Source organism: Oncorhynchus kisutch, linkage group LG24 (assembly GCF_002021735.2).
Source record: "Oncorhynchus kisutch isolate 150728-3 linkage group LG24, Okis_V2, whole genome shotgun sequence".
NCBI lineage: Eukaryota > Metazoa > Chordata > Actinopteri > Salmoniformes > Salmonidae > Oncorhynchus > Oncorhynchus kisutch.
The window spans coordinates 6940698-6949299 of record NC_034197.2 but is presented as its reverse complement, the minus strand read 5'-3'; positions in this window follow the sequence as shown (position 1 = coordinate 6949299).

Below are 8602 nucleotides of genomic sequence, written 5' to 3'. Positions count from 1 at the left end.
GTTTTTTCTATGTTGGTGTTTTAGTATGATTCCCAATTAGAGGCAGCTGGCTATCCTTGTCTCTAATTGGGGATCATACTTAAGTAGCATTTTTCCACCTGTGTTTTATGGGATATTATTTTGAGTTAGTGCACGTAGCATCTCTGTAGTCACGGTTCGTTGTTAGTTTATTTATTATTTATTATTTATTTTCAACATACGCTGCCTTGGTCCGATATTCATTCCAGCGAACATGACAATACTCTAATATAGCAACAACAACAAAAAATCCCAAACGGCCTGCCTGGCGAAATAAAGCTGCCCTATGAGAAACAGTGACAAGTACTCTGAATGAACTAAAATGATAAATGCCATGTTGGTTTTTCTCAGTCAGGCCAACCCAAGCTGTCAACGAAGTCAGAAATTCTACATTTTCAGGTTGTCGCTCTCAAAGGCACACTTTTTAAATAGAAAAACAACCAAATTGGACATTCTAAATCCACAACAATGTCACATCAGGAGATCACTTTCGAGGTCTGGAGAATTTAGTTTTTGTTGTTGTTTAGTTACCCTTTAATTCAAGCAAGCAGGCACCTAGCACTTTTTTTTGGTTAGCCATGTTTCTTACGAGATAGTTTGCAAATTAAATGGCAACTGGATTGATGCAAATAATCATTCTTCCGGGTAGGTATAGGCTAGTTTTTAGCTAACATTTAATAATTTCCTTCTATGCATCCTCATATATTTTTCCACTTCCTTAATTAATTGTTTTAAACCTGGATGTTTTACTTCATGTTATGAGGCATGTCAAAATTCGACAAATAGAAATGTTGATGGAAATATTTTATAAACATATGTGCTCTCCTGTTCTATTGGTTTGCAAATAACTTTTATTGTCTAGCAGGCAAACGCATTATCGTAGTCATATTAGCAACCCATGATAGTTGTTGCATCTTTAGATCTCACCTCTTTCTAAATTTCTAATGGATATTTCCATCTCTTTCCATGAAACTGCTTTCATGTGCAGTGCGCATTTTAGAAAAGTGTTTTCCTGTTACGGCTTTCTTCCGTCGAAAGAGAGTCGGACCAAAATGCAGCGTGGTTAGTTCGATACATGTTTAATGAAAACGAAAACACGAACAATACAAAAACAACAAACTGAAATGTGAAAACCTATACAGCCTGTCTGGTGAAATACAAACACACTGAGACATGAACAAACACCCACAAACACACAGTGAAACCCAGGCTACCTAAAAATGGTTCCCAATCAGAGACAACGAGAATCACCTGTCTCTGATTGAGAACCTCAGGCAGCCATAGACTATGCTAGACACCCCTACTCAGCCACAATCCCAATACCTACTAAAACCCCAAATAACACAGCACAACACAAAATAACCCCATGTCACACCCTGGCCTGACCAAATAAATATATAAACACAAAATACTAAGACCAGGGCGTGACAGAACCCCCCCCCAAGGTGCGGACTCCCGGTCGCACACTAAAACCCATAGGGGAGGGTCCGGGTGGGCATCTGTCCACGGTGGCGGCTCCGGCTCGGGACGTGGACCCCACTCCAACCAAGTCTTAGTCCCCCTGTAACGCGTCCTTTGATTGGCGACCCTCGCCACCGACCTAGGCCTAATAACCCTCACCAAGGACCCCACTGGATTGAGGGACAGCTCGGGACTGAGGTAGAAGCTCGGGACTGAGGGGCAGCTCGGGACTGAGGGGCAGCTCGGGACTGAGGGGCAGCTCGGGACTGAGGGGCAGCTCGGGACTGAGGGGCAGCTCGGGACTGAGGGGAAGCCCGGGACTGAGGGGAAGCCCAGCACTGAGGGAAAGCTCAGCACTGAGAGGAAGCTCAGCACTGAGAGGAAGCTCAGGCAGGTAGTTTGTCCGGCAGATCCTGGCTGGCTGGCGGATCTGGAAGAGTCTGGTTGACTGGCAGATCTGGAAGAGTCTGGTTGACTGGCAGATCTGGAAGAGTCTGGTTGACTGGCAGATCTGGAAGAGTCTGGTTGACTGGCGGATCTGGAAGAGTCTGGCTGACTGGCGGATCTGGAAGAGTCTGGCTGACTGGCGGATCTAGCTGCTCCATGCAGCCTGGCAGCTCTGGCTGCTCCATGCAGACTGGCAGCTCTGGCTGCTCCATGCAGACTGGCAGCTCTGGCTGCTCCATGCAGACTGGCAGCTCTGGCTGCTCCATGCAGACTGGCAGCTCTGGCTGCTCCATGCAGATTGGCAGCTCTGGCTGCTCCATGCAGACTGACAGCTCTGGCTGCTCTATGCAGACTGACAGCTCCATGCAGACTGGCAGCTCCATGCAGACTGGCAGCTCTGGCTGCTCCATGCAGACTGGCAGCTCTGGCTGCTCCATGCAGACTGGCAGCTCTGGCTGCTCCATGCAGACTGGCAGCTCTGGCTGCTCTATGCAGACTGACAGCTCCACGCAGACTGGCAGCTCCATGCAGACTGGCAGCTCTGGCTGCTCCATGCAACCTGGCAGCTCTGGCTGCTCCATGCAGACTGGCAGCTCTGGCTGCTCCATGCAGACTGGCAGCTCTGGCTGCTCCATGCAGACTGGCAGCTCTGGCTGCTCCATGCAGACTGGCAGCTCTGGCTGCTCCATGCAGATTGGCAGCTCAGGCTGCTCCATGCAGGCTGGCAGCTCTGGCTGCGCTGAACAGGCAGGAGACTCCAGCAGCGCTGTAGAGGAGGAAGGCTCTGGCAGCGCTGAACATGCGGGAGACTCCGGCAGCGCAGGAAAGGAGGAAGGCTCTGGCTGCGCTAAACAGGCGGAAGACTCCAGCAGCGCTGTAGAGGAGGAAGGCTCTGGCTGCGCTAAACAGGCGGGAGACTCCGGCAGCGCTGGAGAGAAGGAAGGCTCTGGCTGCGCTAAACAGGCGGGAGACTCCGGCAGCGCAGGAGAGGAGAAAGGCTCCGACAGCGCTGGAGAGGCGAGGCGCACTGTAGGCCTGATGCGTGGTGCTGGCACTGGTGGAACTGGATAGAGAACACGCACAGGAAGCCTGGTGCGGGGAGCTGCCACCGGAGGACTGGTGTGTAGAGGTGGCTCTGGATAGACCGGACCGTGCAGGCGCACTGGAGCTCTTGAGCACCAAGCCTGCCCAACCTTACCTGGCTCGATGCCCACTCTAGCCCAGCCAATACGAAGAGCTGGTATGAACCGCACCGGGCTATGCACCCGCACTGGAAACACCGTGCGCTCCATAGCATAACACGGTGCCTGCCCGGTCTCTCTAGCCCCCCGGTAAGCACAGGGAGTTTGCGCAGGTCTCCTACCTGGCATAGCCATACTCCCTGTGAGCCCCCCCCCCAATACATTTTTGGGTCCGACTCTCAGGCTTCCATCCGCGTCACCGTGCTGCCTCCTCATACCAGTGCCTCTCCGCTTTCGCCACCTCCAGTTCTTCCTTGGGGCGGCGATATTCTCCAGGCTGAGCCCAGGGTCCTTTACCGTCCAGTTCCTCCTCCCATGTCCATTTCTCCAGGTGGTGCAACCTCTCCCACTGCAGCTGCTGCTGCTCCTGCTGCTGCTGCTGTTGCCTGTTACCACGCCACTTGGTCCGGGCATGGTGGGTGATTCTGTAACGGCTCTCTTCTATCTCCTCCTCTGACGAAGAGGTAGAACAAGGATCGGACCAAATAAATATATAAACACAAAATACTAAGACCAGGGCGCGACAGCTAGCCAGCTAGCTAAAATTGCCCCTTTCCTAAATTAGCAATGTATGGAGATAGGGATTTGGATTTATGGTTTTACTTAATTCTCCGTACTGGCCAATGATTATAACGACGATTCTGATCCAACCATTAATTTACACATTGTTGTGCCGCTGGCCTGAGAGGATGGAAGTTCAATATGTAGCTAGATGTAGAAGGCTAATGTTAACTAGCTAACGTTGTCCATGAATGGAAGTTAGGCTAGCGAGCAAGCTTTTGAGCCAGGTAGCTTAGGACAACAAAAAATAAAAGCGTGTACTGTATAACAGTGATAGACTGTTTCGTCAACATGAAAAAGAGGGAGGATGGTATTGGCGTTTCTCTACAAGTAGGGTGAGTTTTTCTACTTGCATAAATGCGCACGCGCACACACCCACACACCCGCACGCACAGAAATAAGAACCATGGACAGTCACATCATATTAAGCTTACGTTGATTGGACTAAATTGTTTTTGGTATCTTTTAGTTATCACTGTATTAGACTGAGCAGAGGTGATTTGATGATGTTGAAATGTTGAAGTTGCTGGAATAGTGGAGGCAGCTCCTGTTTTCTTTGCGATTTGAGGTAACTCTGTGGTTCTAAATCAATAGTTGTTTAGTCGGAAACATTAACTTGCTTGATCATGCTGTAGGTAATGTAACTGTCTGTTTCTGTACATGCAATATGATTTGTAGGCTTCACTGGACAAAGGTTGCTGTCCGGTTTTGTGATAAAACAAAGGTGTGGTTGAATTTATTCTGCCATTGTGTCTCCTTGTTATTGTCTCTGCCTTTAGGCCTATATATCACGGTCGCAAGGTATATGAATTAACACGATTTATAGAACAAACAACACAATTATCACAACACAAGGTTCTAATATGGCTTTTTTTAATCAGGGGGGGGCTTGGCTTCCCATGCACCGCTACTGATAGTAATGGCCCAGTGCCCCGATACTTTCCGTGGCTATGGGAGGGACATCCCAGCTTCAAGTGGTGTCAGATTTCACATCCTGCTTCAAATAGGCAGAAGAGACATACGGTGCATTCGGAAAGTATTCAGACCCCTTGATTATTTCCACATTTTGTTACGCTACAGCCTTATTCTAAAATGGATTAAATAAAATAAAATTCTCATCAATCTACACACAACACCCCTTAATGCCAAAGCCAAAACAGGTTTAGTCATTTTTGCAAATGTATTACAAATAAAAAACAGAAATACCTTATTTACATAAGTATTCAGACCTTTTGCTTTGAGACTCAAAATTGAGCTCACGTTCATCCTGTTTCCATTGATCATCCATTGATTCTCTTCGAATTCTCTTCGATTATAATCACAGCCGCATATATACCCCCCCAAGCAGACACATCGATGGCCCTGAACAAATTCTATTTGACTCTATGTAAACTGGAAACCACATATCCTGAGGCTGCATTCATTGTAGCTGGGGATTTAAAACAAGGCTAATCTGAAAACAAGACTCCCTAAATTCTATCAGCATATCGATTGTGCTACCAGAGCTGATAAAACCCTGGATCATTGTTATTCTAACTTCCGCAACGCACATAAGGCCCTCCCCCACCCTCCTTTCAGAAAAGCTGACCACGACTCCATTTGGTTGCTTCCAGCCTATAGACAGAAACTAAAACAGGAAGCTCCCGCTCTCAGGTCTGTTCAATGCTGGTCCGACCAATCTGATTCCACGCTTCAAGACTGCTTCGATCACGTGGATTGGGATATGCTAAGCGTCAGTATAGAGACAAAGTAGAGTCGCAATTCAATGGCTCAGACACGAGAGGTATGTGGCAGGGTCTACAGTCAATCATGGATTACAAAAAGAAAACCAGCCCCATCGCGGACCAGGATGTCTTTCTCCCAAACAGACTAAACAATTTCTTTGCTCGCTTTGAGGACAATACAGTGCCACTGACGCTACTAAAACCTGTGGACTCACCTTCACTGCAGTCGACGTGAGTAAAACATTTAAACGAGTTAACCCTCGCAAGGCTGCAGGCCCAGACGGCATCCCCAGCCACGTCCTCAGAGCATGCGCAGACCAGCTGGCTGGTGAGTTTACGGACATATTCAATCAATCCTTATCCCGGTTTGCTTTTCCCAAATGCTTCAAGAGGGCCACCATTGTTCCTGTTCCCAAGAAAGCTAAGGTAACTGAGCTAAACGACTACCGCCCCGTCATCATGAAGTGCTTTGAGAGACTAGTCAAGGACCATATCACCTCCACCCTGGGTCTCGACCCCGCTCTGTGCAACTGGGTCCTGGACTTCCTGACGGGCCGCCCCCAGGTGGTGAGGGTAGGTAACAACATCTCCACCCCGCTGATCCTCAACACTGGGGCCCCACAAGGGTGTGTTCTGAGCCCTCTCCTGTACTCCCTGTTCACCCATGACTGCGTGGCCATACACGCCTCCAACTCAATCATCAAGTTTGCAGACGACACTACAGTGGTAGAGTTGATTACCAACAACGACGAGATGGCCTACAGGGAGGAGGTGAGGGCCCTCGGAGTGTGGTGTCAGGAAAATAACAAAACAAAGGAGATGATCGTGGACTTCAGGAAACAGCAGAGGGCACCCCCCTATCCACATCGACGGGACAGTAGTGGAGAAGGTAGAAAGTTTTAAGTTCCTCGGTGTACACATCACGGAGAAACTGAATTGGTCCACCCACACAGACAGCGTGGTGAAGAAGGAGCAGCAGCGCCTCTTCAACCTCAGGAGGCTGAAGAAATTTGGCTTGTCACCAAAAGCACTCAAACTTTTACAGATGCACAATCGAGAGCATCACCGCCTCGTGCGACAACTGCTCTGCACACAACCGTAAGGCTCTCCAGAGGGTAGTGAGGTCTGCACAACACATCACCGGGGGCAAACTACCTGCCCTCCAGGACACCTACATCACCCGATGTCACAGGAAGGCCATAAAGATCATCAAGGACAACAACCACCCGAGCCACTGCCTGTATCATCCAGAAGGCGAGGTCTTTACAGGTGCTTCAAAGCACAGAGAGACTGAAAAACAGCTTCTATCTCAAGGACATCAGACTGTTAAACAGCCATTGAGTGGCTGCTGCCATACATGTAAAAATGTATCCACTAGCCACTTTAAACAATGCCACTTAATATAATGTTTACATACCCTACATTACTCATCTCATATGTACAGTGGGGCAAAAAAGTATTTAGTCAGCCAGCAATTGTGCAAGTTCTCCCACTTAAAAATATGAGAGAGGCCTGTAATTTTCATCATAGGTACACTTCAACTATGACAGACAAAATTAGAAAAAAAATCCAGAAAATCACATTGTAGGATTTTTAATGAATTTATTTGCAAATTATGGTGGAAAATAAGTGACTGACTAAATACTTTTTTGCCCCACTGTATATACTGTACTCTATACCACCTATAAGGTAGCTGTTGTGAAATTGTTAGGTTAGATTACTCGTTGGTTATTACTGCATTGTCAGAACTAGAGAAGCACAAGCATTTCGCTACACTCGCATTAACATCTGCAGTCTGTTGCATCTGATTTCTTGTCCGAATCCTGGCTCAACCATAACCCTAGCATCAACCCTACCCTAACCAGAAACCCTACTTTATTTTCCCATCCCAGCTCAGCCCTAACTCTAGCCTCAACCCTAACCCTAACTTCATGTCCATAGATTAATGCTCAATCCTAACCGTTCCACAGGGCTCTGAGATGTTTTCCTCTGTCACCTTTCACCAAACCTTCCCATTGCAGAGTGGTGTGGTCCTCCACTAGGTGGTGGTATGGAATAACGAATCAAACAGAACATACTGTAAAGTGAAAACCTAAATGTCTTTATTATTCCTCAGTCAGCCATGCAGGTAAAAATGTATTTGTATCACTCACCACATTATAGCGGAATCCTTCACTGATAGTTGGCTGTGGATTGCAACAGAGTTGCTATTGTCTAACAGCAGACAGCAGTGCTGTTTTACAGGAGCTACATACTGAAATGTACAATGGCATGTGGATCCATTTGAAAGAATGGTTTCTAAACATATTTCCATTCCTGTCAAAACAACATGGTAGTAAGGACACAATGAATGGTTGTATTGTTTGTAGCAGTAGAAGTAGTAGTAGCAGTCGTATTGTTCTCATCATCTTTGTTGTAGTTATGGAGTTGAGTGTTTCCCCTCTGAGAAGTGGAAATGTATTTGGTATTTTATTAGGATCCCCATTAGCTGTTACTCTTTCTGGGGTCCACACAAAACACGAAACATAATGACATAATACAAGACATCAATAGACAAGTATGTAAAGGCTCACGTAGCCTACATATCCATGTATACCCACAAACTATCTAGGAGATAGATGAATGGGATCTGGTTGACGGTCCACTGATATTTATTTTAACGTCATATTAAATCGAAACCAGTAAGGTGCAAATACTACCTTTATGTCTGTTTTCCCTTTATTCATTTTTTACAACTTTTTTTTGCATTAGGATTTTTGGCAGTGAATCCGCAGTCAGCATGAACTGTGATGTTTTCATCACTTCATTAACACCTCCATGCCGAAATCATACATACAGTTCAATATGGACTCCACACGTGCACTCCACAGGAGGGCCTAAGGTGGACTCTGGAGCTGTCTAAAAGGCATGCGGATGCAGTTTGGAACTGTTTGGAACTGTTTGTGCATATATTATATGGACATTTTGGGATGTTTTTGTTCGTTTTGGTCTTCGGCAAGTGTTTTCTTTCAGCTGTTCATGCACAATAAATGTTTCCTCAAGACAAGCCGAAGTTGGTAGCTGAAGTCTATGCCCTTTCATCTGCGATTGGCCAATAAAGTGTTTGCTGTCATTCCACAAGAGATGAATTGCTTTCATGTAAATTTTTTC